The sequence below is a fragment of the Hibiscus syriacus genome, unplaced genomic scaffold (assembly GCF_006381635.1).
Source record: "Hibiscus syriacus cultivar Baekdansim isolate YM2019G1 unplaced genomic scaffold, ASM638163v2 tig00000715_pilon, whole genome shotgun sequence".
In the NCBI taxonomy this organism is placed as follows: domain Eukaryota; kingdom Viridiplantae; phylum Streptophyta; class Magnoliopsida; order Malvales; family Malvaceae; genus Hibiscus; species Hibiscus syriacus.
This window is the reverse complement of record NW_024061811.1, coordinates 1122500-1134743: the sequence shown is the minus strand read 5'-3', so window position 1 is coordinate 1134743 and position 12244 is coordinate 1122500.

Genomic DNA, 12244 nt, shown 5'->3' with positions numbered 1-12244 from the left:
GATAGGAAGTTTATAATAAAAATTATTTTAAAAAATGCGTTGTACTGGTACATAATTAAATACAGATTTTGGGTTTAAAAATTAGGACTTAAAGAGGATGAAAGGAGAATGAGAAAAATAGCATCTTCATTGTCAAATTAATCAAATTTTACAGCCTTGAAAATGATAAAAACATCCACCTAACGTAACAAACATTGCCTCTCACGGTCACCAGCAAACCCATCAATGCCAACAGAGCATCGATATTTGCCATTCTCCTGCGTAATTATATACACAAAATATTAATTAATGCAAAAAAAAAATCAACTGCCACTCTAAGATTGCTGGGATTGATATTACATCAATTAATTCCTATGAACAAAGAGAGAAAAGTACATAGCTTTAAGGAAATAAAGTTTTTTTTATATATTAAATCATCTATTATGTAAAGGATTTGGACCTGTATGAACTTTTCTCTTTTCATCACCGAAAACTCCATCATCAGCACCACCACCATCTTTAGCTTTGTGGTTTCCAGCTTCAAAACCATCACCATGAACAGGCGGATTGAAGCGTTGAGAAGAAACTGAAATAGCTGATTTCTTAAAGCTGCTTCCATGGCTTGAGCTTGAAAATTCTAACTGTAACAGGAAGAACGAAAGTAGTAGAAAGAGGAGAGAAAAGCAATTGAAATTTTTGCTTAAACCCATTTGCCGCGACGCATACAAATCATGCATGGATATGTTAGTAACCCACAGACTTTCTCTTTGAAATCCGATACTCCCAAAGCTGGGCGATGGGAAAACCTTGGAGTTTGAGCTGTGAAATGATGGTGATATATTAAGAAGAGGAGGGGGGAGTCAGACTGCATAGATTTTGGTGCCTCAGTTGCAATAAAATGGGCGGAGAAAGAGTTTGGGAATTTGAAGTTTGATATCCATGTTTTCACATGCCAAATGTATAGAGAAAAAAAAGATGATTTGCTGTTTTGTGTTGGAGAATTTGTTTGCTTTTTCTTCCTTGGGATATATATATTCATTTCATCTCTCACTTTTCTCTACCATCAACCCATATGGTTAAACTTACAGTTCTTCTATCTTAACTATTTTGTGTATTATAGAGTAGTTGGGAACAAGAAAGGAAAAAAAAACAATCAAATTCTATAATTAACGAGGAAAATTTATATTTTTATCAATCAAACCTTAATCTAGTTGTTGTTGTTGTTATAACAATTTATATGTGATCAGTTCGCACATGTTTAATCATATATGTTTCTTAATTTAGTTAGAGATTTTGAAAATATGTGTCATATATTTTTTTATTTGAGGATCAAATGGGACAAAAATGATAATTTATATATCACAGTGAAAATTTAATAGAATTTAAGGACTAGGTCATAAATTAATATCATGATATCTTCTTAAAAATATTTGAATTTTAATTGCCTCATTTATAAATAAAAAAGAATTTAAATATTCAAACTAACAACCTTTAATATGTAATAGTACTAATATAATTGAATTTAAGATTTAATTAATTAAATTTATTAGCAAGTATGATTCAGAATCCACACACATAAAACCTCTCAAACCCGAAGTGCTGCAACAAATGAGATAAGATAGCAGTCTTTTAACAAATTCTCCTCTTATTGTTTATAAATTATAAGAGTTGGAGAAAGTAGATTCTTTACTATTTTAGAGATGGAGGTATATAAAATCCTTAAATAAGTAGAAATACGAAATGACCATCCATCTCAGTTTGTAGAGCATAAGACTCTTAATCTTGGGGTCGTGAGATCGAGTCTCACGGAGGGCAATTCATAATTTGGAGGTCTCCTACGGAAGTTGCTCTCAACCTGACGCTGGGGGCAGTCTACTATCCTACCTCCCCTTACCCCATTACACATAGGAATAAGGGTCAGCTAATTTTAAATAAGTAGAAATACATTGAAGCTTAAAAATAATTATAGTTCCCTTATATATACTTGGGGTAGAATGATTGAATTTTGTAAGCACGTGCTTTCTAATATATATATAATTATTCCAAGCTCATGATTCCCCTCCCTCTTTCCTCTTTCCTCTTTCCTCTTTCCCCCTCCATGAAACAAGCACTTCTAATATATGGCTTCAGGGACAAGATTGCCACACTCGTGAAAAATATTGGAGTACAAAGTGTTTCCACATTTAGATTCATCATCACATTTGCCTATCAATTAGTGTTAGACGTAGGATGTTCTCTACTAGATTTTAATCAATCAAATTGAATTAGTTCGATTAAACGATCAAACATTAAAATTAATTCAATCCAAAAATAATTAATTTATTTAATATTTAAATAACGATTAATTCAATATGAATCGATTAATTAATCGAATTAAATAAATATTTAATATTATATATTAAATATATTTTAAACCGAACTCATTAAATGATATAAGTGATAAAATTAAATGTTGTTCTGCTATGATTACAACATATTAGTTTACTATTTTTTTTTAAAAATAGTATTTTAATAATATTTACATATTTTATATTGAATTTATAGATTAGATTCAAATAAAAATAAATTCACAAAAAGTATGCGAACAATTCAATGTTTGAATATATGTATAGATTTTATTATTAAAACATGGAATCACCCAACCAACTAAGTTATGACCTAAAATGAAGAAAATAATGACCAAAGTTTTTAAAGAAGAAGAAATTTAATGATATCAAAAGAGTCAAGCAGGTAGGAAATTGGATTTGACAGATGGGCTAGACTGTTCTCTTTTTCCAAGGAGAACATGATGTTGTCTTCATTAACTTTTTTTTTCTTTCAACTTATATATAAATTCAGCCATAAGAATTAACCCTAACCCATGAAAGTCAGTCGACAGTGTTTGATCAGATTTTAGCAGTCAGGGGCCCAATGCGCAGGTTTTCATAGGGGAGACTTCAATGGCCATGTAGGTAGGGGAACCGACGGGTATGACGGTGTTCATGGGGGTTTCGGGTTTGGTAGTAGGAACGAGGAGGGGCGTACGTTGCTTGAATTTGCAATTGCACACGATATGGTGGTCACAAACTCCTTCTTTAACAAGAGAGATGTGAACTTGATTACGTTCCATAGCGGTGAACATTGTACCCAAATCGACTACATCCTGGTTCGAAATCGGGATCGATGGGCTTGCACTGACTGTAAGGTGTTCCCTAAAGAGGCATGCGCGTCACAACACAGATTGTTGGTTTCGGTGTTCCTCGTTCGCCACGGGCAGAGCACTCATAGGAGGGCTAAGCTTGGTAAACCTATGATCCTTTGGAAGAACTTACATGGAGCCACAACTGATGACTTTAGGAGTAAGGTTTTGTCTAATACAAGTTTTGAAACTTCAAACTAAAAAAATGCAGATTTGTTATGGAAAAATATGGTAGATTCCATCAGAGAGGTAGGCAAAAACACCCTTGGGTTGTCGAGGGAAGGTCAAGGAACATAAAGAATCGTGGTGGGGAACGACGAAGTCCAAACTAAGGTGAAGACAAAGCAAACTTGCTTCAAGGAGTGTTACAATGCACTGACGATGAGAGATCGAAAGCTAAACAAAGATAGGCAAAGCGGAAGCCAAAAAAGGTGGCTAAAGCAAAGGATAAGGCATACGAGGAAATGTACAAGAGATTAGACACTGAGGAAGGTCAAAACGGCATCTTCAGGCTTGCAAAATCCAGGGAGAATAGGAAAAAGGATATAGGTAGCATTAGGTTTATTAAGGACAACAATGGTGCCTCTTAGTGAAAGATCATGATATTAAGAGGGTTTGGGGTAGTTACTTCTTTGGCTTATTTAATGACAGTGCCTCCTGTAGAGATAGTACCGTTGATGGGTCAGCCGCCATCATACAACGGTCATTGACTGCCCTACAAGTAAGATTGGGTTTGAGGAAGTCAAAATGGCTCTTAGAAAGATGGGAAGGGACAAAGCTGTCGGTCCAGATCAAATTCCTATCACTGTGTGGTTGGCCCTAGGAGAAGAGGGAGTTAAGTGGTTGACCAACATCTTTAATATTATTCTAGAGACTGCCAAGATGCCAGAGGAGTGGAGAGAGTCTACGGTGATACCAACCTATAAGAGTAAAGGTGATCCCCAACGTTGTGGAAACTACAGAGGTATTAAACTACTCAGCTATACCATGAAGCTATGGGAAAGGGTGATAGAGGCTAGGTTGAGACAGGTTACTAGGGTTTCAGAAAACCAATTTGGCTTTATGCCAGGCAGGTCTACTACGGAGGCGATTCATCTACTTCGACGACTTATGGAGAAATATAGGGAAAAAATAGAGATCTTCACATGGCGTTCATTGACCTTGAGAAGGCGTATGATAGCGTTCCCCGCGATACGATCTGGAAGACATTGGAAACGAGAGGGATCCCAACTGCTTATATCCGCGCGAATCGTGATATGTACTGTAGATCTACTACCTATGTCAGGACTACAGTTGGTGACACCGAGGCTTTCCCGGTGGAAATCGGACTCCACCAAGGGTCGGCTCTTAGCCCTTACATCTTCACTTTGATTATGGACGACATTGTGCGACACCAGACGGTGTGCCATGGTGTATGCTTTTCGCTGACGACATTGTCTTAGTGGCTGAAACTAAAACTGAGCTGAATAGTAGACTGTCTACTTGGAAATCAGCTTTGGAAGAAAAAGGTCTAAGGATCAATATTGAAAAGACAGAGTATTTATGTTCAAACTTCAGTGGGAACCAAAACGATGAAGATGTAGAAATATGCATAGAAGGACACGTTCTCCCCTCAAAGGATTGTTTCAAGTACCTAGGGTCTATGATACGTAAAGATGGGGGTATAGATGAAGACGTTTCTCACCGTATAAAGGCGGGATTGCTAAAGTGGAGGGCTGCTACTGGAGTTTTGTGTGACAAGAAGGTACCTCTAAAACTTAAGGGAAAATTTTATAGAATGACAATAAGACCAGCGCTGCTATATGGATCAGAATGTTGGGCTATCAAGAAGGATCACGTAAGGAAGATGGAGGCCGCAGAAATGCTTCGATGGGTATGTGGTAGGACGATGTGGGACATGACACCAAACTCTACTATTAGGATGTCCTTGGGGGTGGTGCTGTATCCGAAAAAATTGAGGGAGGGAAGACTACGGTGGTTTGGGCATGTTCAAAGACGAGATAAATTGAGATGTGGTCGAGCAGGAAATTGAGCTTTGGGGGAGACTCCAACTTATTAAAGTTGTCCTTTTTAGTATCTTTAATTACTGGAGTAGGCATTTGGGTTCTGCTAAGGGGTGTGATACACAGACATCGGAGGATGTGCATGAGGTACTTTTGGAAGGGTAATGACTCCCCTGTTCGTGGTGCAAGAGTCAGTTGGTGCCAGATTGTTCTATCAAATCTGAAGGTGGCTTAGGGCTAAAAAGTTTTGATTGGTTGGAATAAAAACCTGCTGTTTCATGCTTGTTAGAAATATTCTGGCGGTGAGGGATCATTATGGGTTGCCTGATTAAGGCATATTGCTTTAACTTGATGATTACTGGAATGTTGACAACAAATCCCACTTTAGCTGGATTCTAGAAAGTTGTTAATCTGCGAGAGGAAGCCAGAGGTTTATTTGCTGCTTTAGGTAGCTGGTCACAAATTAGGGGGAGTTGGATTTGGAACAGAATTCGGAGCAGGAAGAGCAAAGTGCTTGGCATAAAGTTGTTTGGTTTCCTGCTCACATCCCTAAGTTTTCTTTGATTGCGTGGATGGCCATCCTTGATAGGTTACCTACCAGGGAGAGACTTTGTAGGTTTGCTACGGTGACTGATGCAAGTGGACTTTGTGGCACTAATCTGGAATCGAGGAATCATTTTCATGGACTGTCTTTTTGTAGGGGTTTGGAACGCTATACTGCAACTCTGAGGGCTACAAATTCAGTGGCCTAGTTAGGATCATATGCTTGACTGGCTGGTCAGGAATCTGAAGGCAAATCCCTGTTAGTGCACATTATTAAACTTTCATGGACTAGTTGTGTTACTTCATTTGGGAGGAGCGCAATCGCAGATGTTTTAGAGAGTGATGCGTTCGATAGATACTACTGTAAATACCATTAAAGAGGTGTTAGAATCAAGATACATAGACATTACAAGAATAGGCTAGATAGTGTTATAGACAGTTATGTATTGATTGGGGCCTATTCTAGATGGTTTTTCTGTACTTTGTAGCAGCTTGCTGCTTTCTTTGGATGATATACAATTTGATTATCCAAAAAAAGATTATTATTTTTCTTTTTTGAAGAGAAAAGATTAAAATTGCAGTATTGAGAAAAAATAATTCACCTACTTGGCAATCATGCCTCAAGACATGATACATTTGGAGTGGGGATATTTAAAGCATGCATGCACATAAGTCAGGGTATCAGTACTGGTTCAGGCGGCACCAACACGACCACAATGCTGCACCGCAGGATTGATCTTTTGGTGGCCAGTTTTTATTTAGTTGAAGCTCTGAACATCCTGGACTCGCATATTAATGTCCTTCATGTTCGCGGTCGGTTAATAGACGGCTCAATCTCTCGCACAGTGGATCTCCTCCACTCATTCCTCTGTCTTCTTTCTTAAGAAAGTTCAAATATTATTTTTGGCGGTGTTTTGGATGATGCCGTTGATAGCTAATGCAATCTATATTTTACTTTAAAAATATTATAATATTTATACAAATATAAAATTATTTGTAAAGAATTCTCTATTCTTTTATCTCATCTTCATTTTTTATTTGTTAGAGAGATTATTTGAAATTATCATTTTAATTTTACGTATCAACAATTGCACGACAGACACCGACTTCCACCCTACGTACTAGCAGAATTCGATAAGAAAATCATAATTGGTAGCTGTTTTTTGGGGGCACTAGTAAAAAGGATGCTGAAGTGAAGTACAGAAAGGGTAAAAACACCCTTGCCTTTTGCATACGTGTTGGATGGATGCTTTCGGTTCCTACCATTCAATTCTCCCATTTGATCTTTCCATGTAATTTTAACAAATTATATTAAAATATCAGAGAGAGATTTGAGCTCTTCACTAGAAAAGTAAAGAAAGTTTTCTCATTATGACTCACCCCCAACTCTTCATTGTGCTTGATTAAAGAGCTAAGGAGAAAGGATCACGGCAAATATTGATAAATTAATTAAAAAAAAAATATTTATACTTGATATTCATCGAAATTTAAATAATAAGTTTGAGTCGGTAAAAGATACAAAGCGAAGCAATAGAATTATGAAAACATTAGGCGTCATTAAGGCTGAGGAATATATAAATTGGTGGGCAAGCAAAGAGAAAAGTTTCACATCTTTAATTATTTTATTTTTACTGGTCAAAGTCCCCATGCTGCTCCACCATGATTTGATAAGTGAATAAACTATACATGAAACCTTAAACAAACCTTGTTTTTCCCTATTACTCGTTGCCCCATCGCTAATGTTATTGTTTATAAAACCAAATTTTACACAACAAAATGTTATAAAGAAACAAGAATGAAAAGGAAAGCAACTTTCCCATCAAGAGTTATTTTCTTTTCTATATACCAAAAATAAATGGAAGAGGGGCAGATTCTTTTTCCTCTTCAATGTTCCATTTTTTAAGGATTCTTTTGTTTAACTTTAATCTCCCTTTTCTGTGAATATATATTTACAAGATCCATATATAAATTAAAGGTCACATGTCATGAATGGTGATGATATAATCTTTTGATAAAAGAATAATAATAAGTTTCATTTGACTTAAAGCTGATGAAATATTGGTCCCTTCTGTAGAATTATTCATTTGTCTTCATGTTTTATAGCTAACGAATCTTTTATTTTTGAAAAAGAAATCATGACTAGAGACTGTACGATTCCTATTTGTTGCAATGAGCGGCATAAATATACATTTTGAAGTATGTAACTCTTTAAAGGTTGCTGTCTATACATTATAGAGTGAAGGGAGGAAGTTTGGTAAAATACATTTTAAGAGTCTTTCAAAATTTATTAACTTTATAATTCAGTTTTCATAATCGTCAAGTCCTTCATTAGTTTACGTCATAGTGGTCTAGTGTCGAGAAATAAGTCACAGTAAACATAATCTTCGAATTGTACCTTCTCCTTCGAGACGATCTGAAGACCTATTACAAACTAGAGAGAGAAAATATTAACGACAATACAATTCGCAGAATACAAATCTAATTGTTGAAAATTTTAGTTCACTGTATAATCAAGAGATCCCTTAACAACAATCACATTACTCCGAATATGAATCATTAAACGGAACATAAGAATAAAAAATATAATCATTTTTATGTTAGCATACTCCAATAGTCAAAAAAATGATGTGTTTTGTTGATTAATATTTTCCCATCGGGCCCCTGTTAATCATTATTGCAGTACTATACTAAATACTAATCACCTACACGACAGCTCAACTCAATTATTTAAGCGTCCTTTGGGTTAAGTCTGTCCATTTCCAACATGGAACCCAGCGCCATGGGAAGGGTTTCAAGTTTCGATTCGACTCAGTTGCAACTCAGGTTCTATTCCAATACACACTGAAATTAATTTGGACAAAATTAAAAGCAGTGACATTAGCTCTTGGAAACTAGAAACCCAGAGCCTGTAAAAGATCGTTGAGCCCGGAAACAATCCCAAATGCAAGGGTTGGCTCAAAGTGATCACGGGTTCATTTATGGGTTTGGAGACATTATATTAGTATTTATAGTATACGTTTTACAGTTTATTTAATATGTAGATTTTAGGTCGTCCTGGACAGATTCAAATATGTATTCCTCAAATAGGAGATATAGTTAACTATTTCATGATGGAACTCGGAAGGAATTATATTTAGTAACAATGTTGGTAATGCTCAATTTGTAATTGTCTTTTAAAGGCTTTCAATTCTACGTTTAATAAAATTGAATTGTGATTTGGAAGTGATTATTTTACCCTCACTATTTGCTTTGAAACACTCATCTCTTTGAGTGTTGTTTGAGTTGAGAGAAAAGCAATATCACCAAGTTCACTCTAGTTTTCGGGTGTACGAATTCTTGGAGAGCCGTGTTAATCTCGGAGGTTGTTCGTCATTGTAGCGATTACACACATTGGGGCTAATTCGCTTCTAAGGCAGTGGATTACCACGACACGATTATCATTTTGATTGATTATTTTATTTAATATTTTCAATCAGTGCTAACGTCTCGTTTTGCAGCAGTCTATTTTTCTAACAATTTAGAAGCGAATTCCAAATATTGTTGCAAAACTCATTCGAACAACTAATGACCAAGTTGTTGAACTTGGTTGAGAATACTGATGGTGTTCAGAAATATTCGTAAAGTGAATTTCAAAATGGTTGAAAGCAAATGAGAAGTCTCATTGGTAGGCTGGAAAATTTCGTAAGTTACAAATGATGCTATTATTAAAGGTAATAAATTATATCCTTTAAAATTAAGTATACGTTTCCTAGTTTTAATTGAATTTTATAATATCCTTTAAAGCAAATTGATAAACGTTTGACCACATAGAATTGCTGTTAAAACATTAAAACAATCGAATTGTAAATATGTTTTAAAATGTTTCATGGATGCAATGAAAGAAATCTTTCTTATTAAATGGTTTTTTTAAAGGAAGTTTAAAACCATCTTAAATGGTTAGTTAAAGCCAGACTGTTAGAAATTACAATTTGGTGGTAAAGAAAAAAAATCGGTACACGTTTATTGTTTCAATAAACGTTAACATGATGGTTAATTGCTTATTTATAATCATTCCACGATAAAATGGTGGTTATAATAATTATGAAATTGTTCATTTTATAATTATTTATTTAGCTGTTATGATTTATGAGATTAGTGAAGAACCATGAATAATGAAACGTTTGATTAAAATCAAATGCAAGAGGTTTGGTTTAAAAAAACGATATTTGTAAATTATGGTATTAAATACATTTCATGGTTTCTTCGGTTGTGATGGTCTCAATGAAAATGCTTTGTAATGATTGATGTGAAGAAACCGAAAGCATATTTATTATTTTGATGAAGGAAACTACTTTATATTTTAATGCCTAATAATGCATGAGATTAATGCATATGAATGGAATGAAAACGGTTGATATGAATTATTTTGAAACTTATATGCTATAATCAAGAAGTGGCATGATTATAATGCTATGAGCATTAATTAACATTTATAAGTTGAAAATAAATGTCAATTATCTTGTCGTACTAATAATTTCTTTTGAGAAATTTATAAAGACAACAAAATGATTGCAATTTTAGAGAATCATGAAGATGATGATGTTGAACGAGAAGATTCTTCAAACCGAATAGTGGTTAAATTCGAATTTGATCTCCACAATCTACTAAAGATAATGAACAAAAATTTTAAAGATAAGAATCTTATTACTATCAGTAGATTATTTTAATTTTATTATTGTTAGTAAATTATTTTTGAGACTAACCATTTATTATTATCTTCATTTGAATTTAGAAGATTCAAAAGAGATGGTACATATGAAGTGACAGTCACGATAGACTTTGGGGTCATGCTGATTAAAGATGATGATGCAAAGATTGAAGTTGCACGTATAATGAGAATGAACAAGTCTATTTGGGGTTATATTCTACCTACGAGGTCAGATTATTTAGACTTATTGCATAATAATTCATGCTTAGAATGATACATGAATTAGTTTAAATGAGTCTTTAAGTTAGTCTTTTAAACTTAGTGGAAATATTGTGAAATGAGTTAAACTACTCGTTAAGACTAAAGTAGTGAAAAACTACTAAGATTAAGAATAAGGTAGTAGTGAGCCCGAAATATATATGCTTAATAAGATACTATTGTGATTAAAATTATCAAGCATAATTCTTTAAGAAGCCTTAAGAAAGAGAAAATCTATAAATAATTTATTGGAAAGTAGTGTGATGAGTATGAAAGTGCATGTCTAGGATTGGTTCGGTGAAGACTTGGTACTTAAGCGTGCCTAGTGCACCACTTCTTTTTCATAGAAACCTACCTGGTGCATTGTTCATTACTATGCTCACTATTCTAATTTATAAAATACTATGATAAGATAAAAACTCTTAAAACTTAGTGCAGAAGTTAAAAGAGTATAGAATAATTTGGTTGAGTGAAATACCAAACTTAGTCATAGTAAATAACATATGTGATGGTTTCTTTAAGGCTAATAAGTTGAATATCATGAATGAAAATATGATAGACACTATTGCTACTAAAAGTGTGTTGTAGCTATTAAAAATCTCTTTGAGTGATTTTCCTAAGTGGAGGAAAGAAAAGAGATAATTTATTTCAGAATTTGTGCTGAAATCTCTTGTTTTAAACTTAAGATCATTTTTCCTGTTGTTAGGAAAAGTTTAAAACTCCCAATAAACTTTGTCATAATATTCATAATTTCCTAAACACTTCTTATGAAGAGTTAGGAAAAATCAAATTCCTTTTGAATGAGAAAAGGTCATGGAGGACTAAATGAGATATAAGTAATTTCATGATCATTTGAGAATAAAATAATGTATAAACAAGATTTGATTTTTTTTTAAAACATAATTTTACTGTGAAAACTAATAACAAACTTTACTCAATTATGAATGAGTAAATGTGTAAGAGAATTTGTTTACACGTTGTTCATGAGACTTATTGATTTATTTCTATCCTAAAAATGTTAGAAATGTGGGGGTGTCTTAAATGATGATCAAAGTGAGAGAGGAACCTAGTTGATCTGCTTACTAAAGGTTAAAGTCAGAAATTGGTTCTTGGTTCGTAGAGGGGGATGAGTTTAAAGCCCATTGGCTGAGGAATTCATGGTGGATACTCAACTTAGTTATGTAAGTTCAATGTGGTCAAACGAAGCCCTGGAAAGACTCATAGTGTACATTTCTACCCACATATCCCTATGACAAATAATGTAAATGCACAAGATGAGCTTAATTGCTCTTAATAAATTCATAGCCCATGCTTTGGGTGGTCTTAATGAATTTACTGATTTTGGCTAAATATCTATTCTTAATAAGTTCATAATCCAGAGTTTAGTGGGTAGTTCTAATCGCGAAGGACTAGATGAACTTACCACTTGAGAGGATGAGTTTTATTAAACTCTTAATGAATTCAAACCTAAGAGTTTGGGAGTTCCTAGTGGGAATGACATATTGAATGGGAGTTCCTAGTGAGAAGGACATATGGAATTCACCGAATAATGAGGTTGAATATTTATTCTTAATGATTTCTTATCCCAGAGTTTGG